Source organism: Saccostrea echinata, unplaced genomic scaffold (assembly GCF_033153115.1).
Source record: "Saccostrea echinata isolate AGI-Se365-2 ecotype Australia unplaced genomic scaffold, CSIRO_AGI_Sech_v1 ptg000025l, whole genome shotgun sequence".
NCBI classification, from domain to species: Eukaryota; Metazoa; Mollusca; class Bivalvia; order Ostreida; family Ostreidae; genus Saccostrea; species Saccostrea echinata.
In genome coordinates this window covers 9484777-9490000 of record NW_026889774.1, presented here as the reverse complement: position 1 = coordinate 9490000, position 5224 = coordinate 9484777, and the positions used below count along the sequence as shown (strand labels likewise).

Sequence of the window (5224 nt, the reverse complement as noted above, 5' to 3'; positions counted from 1 at the left end):
TGATGACTGGGACATGGCAAGACCAGCAGTTAGTTTGGGGGACATTTCTGGGAGCCTTATCCCCAAAAAAGTGGAAGGTGAAAGACAGATGTCTGTGAGGGATGAAATGAAAGAGGCCCAAGTAAAAGACACTGAATCAGCATCCTCAGGTTTTAGATCTGCAGCATATTCATCAGGTTTACAGAAACTGCAGGCAATGCGAAAGAGTTTGGTGCAGAAGTCCATGGAGTCATATGACCTTGACGATGACTATGAAGTGACCTCACCTCCTTTATCAAAACAGTCAAGTTTGGAAAGCACCCTTACTGCCAAAGAATTCCGAATGAAAACATCGTCATCATGTACTCTTAAAAATGAGAGCTTAGATACGGAGTACCAGATGGATTCTGTGTTTACTGGTGAAGATACAGGGAAACCCCCAGAGGTCAAGTCTCAGGGTCAAAGAGGTCATGTGTCATTTAGTGACCTGAAAGTACCAGAAGTAAGTACTATATACCTGTATGATAAACCAAATAGGAACTAATGGCAATTGTTTATTAAACTGATATTTTTGTTCAGTATTACAGAGACTGCTTTGTGTAATCAGCTCCTAATCTTTTTTTCTGTCTTTTGAAAGATCAAATGCTCATTATTCCTTATTTTTATCAATTAAGTCAGTAGAACATAATCATTACCAGTAGAAAAGTTACATTTGTTATACAGTTAAAATGAAGGGATGTAACATGTTTGTGATCATCTCGTACACTTAAAATGAAGGGGTGTAATGTTTGTCATTCCATTCATAAATTACTCAATGAAGCATGAAACAATGATAGGCTTATAAAAAAAGTAAAAAGTTAAGGACAACATTTATAAAAGCTCATCTAAGAATTGACATAATATTTATTATTTCCTCTACATAATCTCTGTTGTGCTCCCCCCCCCCCCCCCCCCCACTTTTTTAGGGATAAAATTTAAGGTAGCAGAGATGTACTATTTAAATTAAATATACAGGTATTCAAAGTTTAAAGAATATATTCACACTTTCAACTAAACTGTAATCTTACTATATTGAAAAATGTTGCAATGAGTACCTTACTTATAAAACTATATGTATGAAATTTTGATAAAAATCAATCCAGATGTTAAAGTAGCAAAATATATATGTGTCCTCTTACCCAAATATGAATTTTATTTCAGTGGATGATAAATATTTTTTATCTGTTTGTAGCTGATGCTAAATGCGGGTTCACTGCCTGTCAGTGACAAGGACATGCTAGGTAAGTTATAAGCCAGACGATCAGTAACTGATGTAGGGACTTTATCTAAATTAAGATGCAAATGCACATAGATCCTGGCAGTGCACCAATATGTGACAATTTTAACTTTGCTGATGGAGTAAATTTAGTCCTTACATAAATCAACTGTGGGGGAGGGATGCTGATTGCCAAGAGTTTTATGGTTCGCCTAGAGGGTTTCATAAATTGTTAAAAGCCTAGCAAAAAGTTAAGTTTTGTATGTTTTTTTTTTGTTTTTTTTTTACCAATAATGGAAATATCCTCTGTCTTGATAAATAATGTAACAAAGCATTGGAATGTAATGGTCATCATTAGTCAGTTTTGCTTCTGGACAGTTAACCTTTTAAGATGATCAGTGAACACATCTCAAAGGCCAAAGTCAAGGTCATTGCATTCATGTCCATTTTCATTATCAAGGAGAAATTTAAAGCTAACTCAAAAAACAAATCATCAAAGATACTTGAGCTTAGATGTGTATCTATGGAGTATTGACTCAGACTTTTTAAAATAAAGAAGGACTACTTTTAGGTGGTATGGGGCGGATGGAGAGTATTCAGTCAGACAGCAGTGGATTTGCAGAAGGGGACACTGTAACTGACCACCAATACAGAGATACAGAGGACAGGGTAATTTCATTGATGCTAAATCACATCTTTGGCAGGAGAATTTTCATCTCTCCTGAGCAAAAGCCAAGAGAGCTTTTCTATAATCAAGGCTTGTCATTTGTCTGTCTGTTGCAATTTTCAAATTATCTTTTTTTTTTTCAAAAATATAAGAAAGTCTTCGTGCCAAAAAGTCATGCCAGGATGTCGTTAAAAAAAAAAATTAAATCAGTTTGAAAACAGTGAGGTGTGTGATAATAAGAACTTTCCATTAATTCCTTGTGTGATGACTTTATTTTGGTAAATTTCCTCTTTCAGGTTTCCAGTTTAGGCAGTAGTGCCGAAAGTGACCAGACATCGAGGAGTAATGTAACAGTGATAGCCAGCCACAATCAGCAATCTCAGCAAAGAAAACCCTCTCTTGGAAAAGACAAGACTAAGTCCAAAGTGGAGAAAGTGGATATCGCTGTTGGAACAGAGGACATCCACCAATCAGTGGATTCTGGCATAGAGCCATGTGCTCCATCAATTACATATCATGTCCATAAGGGAGAAGAAGGAGTGTTGTCCGCTGAGCAGGGAGGAGAAGAGAGATCTGTTGTGTTGACCATTGAGCTACCCAAGGACTGGCTGAACAATCAAGGAAGCTCTACATCAAGTGTAGTGTCACATTTATACAAGAACATCGGAATCTCTAGTCATGCAGTGTCGTCTGCTAGCAAATCTGCCTCCCATGCAGATATCCAATCAGCAAGCTCTGTAAAATCACCAACTCAACCAGAGAGAACTAGGACTGATCCCAGAAGGGCTGATCCCGTGCAATCCCACCTAAATCCCAAGTGGGCTTCAACTCCTAGTATAGTGTCTACCCATAAACACATAAACAAGTTTAATGATTCTTCCAGTCAGAGATATTCCAAAAAGAGGCTATTCAATAGGGCCCCTCTTAGGGAGAATGGCTTCAATGGAAGTTTTGGAGATCCCTCTATGGATAAAACAGATAGTGAAATGAGCAGTTCATTTGATAAGGAAAGTGAGTGTTCATTTGTGTCTAACACGGACAGTTATTCCAGTTTAAGGGATGAAAATGTGGAATATGTCAAACTTGTGAGGCTCATGAACAAACCCCTGTCATCCAAGGTAAGATTTCTGTGGATCTAATGATAAGTAACAATGGCTTTAATCCATCAAGTTTGACCTTTGAGCACTTATTCTGGATTTCCAAAATGTTTTAAGTTTTTTTGCACTCTATTTTCACTAATGTTAATTTGTGGATTCACCAGTCCATTTGAAAATTAATGACACCTGAAATCTTAAGTAACCACAAGGACTAATTTATGCAACAGGATCCACATCTTAGGACATAATCTCATGTATAAACATATGCTAAAACTGCAGATTCAGATATTCCATTTGCTGAAGAAAGTCATATTAATTCAACAGAATCTGCATCTTTCAGCATTACAGGAATTTGCAGACTCAGATATTGCAATTGCTATTGAAGTCACATCAGTTTAGAATCAATTTTCATTACCTCAAATCCATTTCTATATTGGAGAGTTGCTTGAAAAGCAATTATTTTTGGTACACTCTTTGTATATACTGCTATAGATGTGGATAGGACTTGTACCTACACCCACAATGTTACTGTGGATAGTAAAAATTGTATTTCTGTCTTAGACCACAGGTTATACACCCAGCAAATACAGACCCAACCTGAAAGCCTTACCTCATATGGACAAGCAGCAGGTAAGTCATATACCTTATACTGTATGTGTTCTAAAAAAGCGGGCTTCATATTTTAGTAGCTGTGGCGCAGACAATGATGCACTAATTCATGAATACCGCTAAGAGATCATTTATAAATACAATATACGGCATGGACATGTATAGCGCTAATTCATGATTTACACCAGCAACTCCATACCCAGTGATTACGCCAAATTTTGAATATGCCAATTTATGTACACGTACAGTACTTCCCCTTCTTATGCAGCTAACCCACACGAATTTTGCACAATGTACTGAAAAGATGGACAACTTGGAACAACAAAGATTGTGATAGAGAACCATCCATTTTATGTTCAAAGAGAAAAATATTGAAATACAGTAGCTGTTGAGAAAGTTTATGGAAAGAGCAGTAAAGATATATCAAATTAATAGTTATTTATATTGGAAGAATTGAAATTATTTCACATTAGCATTAGAAACAAATATATTGAGCAGATTTGGTTTAAGAAATTGTATGTCAAATTTGCATGTATTGTATCTAATCGGGATGTTGTATATTCTGAAATCTTGTCTATTACGATGGAAACATTAAGGCCCTCTCAGTAAATTCATTTCTTTAAAATGTTTTCTAATCTGAAATGTTGTCTAATCCTGAATGTTGTCCAATCCGGTCAATTTCTCTGGAACCAGTGGTGTCCGGATTAGAACAATTTTAATGTATTTTAACACAAATAAAGTCAGATAAAGTGTAAATGAGGAGTCCAGATTACTAAGTGTAAATCACTTTTCTGTTATTTTGCATTATTTAGAGGAGGATTCCAGATTACTTCTTGTAAATAATCACTTTTCCATTATTTTGCAGTATTTAGAGGAGGAGTCCAGATTACTTAGTGTAAATAATCACTTTTCCATTATTTTGCAGTATTTAGAGGAGGAGTCCAGATTACTTAGTGTAAATAATCACTTTTCCATTATTTTGCAGTATTTAGAGGAGGAGTCCAGATTACTTAGTGTAAATAATCACTTTTCCATTATTTTGCAGTATTTAGAGGAGGAGTCCAGATTATTACAGCACGCTCTACAAAAGTACAAACGAGAACTTCAGGCCATGGAGACAACCTTTCAGGTCAATAATCAATTGGCTGGGAAAGAGTTAACCGAGGAGGAAAGGTCAGTTACAATTCAGTGTGATTAATTGATAGAGCTGCATGAGTAACATAAAGGACAATATAGTAAATTATGATCTAGACTCTACTTGTGAAAATTCTAAATGAAGAATTGTACATTTTGTGCATATTACACACTGTTATTTCGCCATGAAGTCCTAACATCTGATCATTATACATGTATTGAAATATATTATTTAAGGAGAAAGAGGAGGATAAAATGAAATGTTTTACATAATGCATTGGATGTTGAATCTGTTACAGGGAGGAGATTGAGGAGTTACAGTCCATATGGAAAGAAGTACGTCGAGAGATTACAGAAACGGAACAGCTGATTGCCAATCGACTGGGTGGGTTAGTGATGGGTAACGACAATTACAACCCACTACTGGCACTGGACATCATACACAAGGTAGACTTGGACCAGATTTATTTTACCGCTGGGCAT

General features: G+C 36.1%; 1 pseudogene; it reads left to right on the top strand.

The window, feature by feature from the left end:
- Positions 1-4744, top strand: part of LOC133191956 (uncharacterized) — a 29188-nt pseudogene extending 24444 nt beyond the window's left edge.
- The last annotated feature ends 480 nt before the right edge of the window (positions 4745-5224 follow it).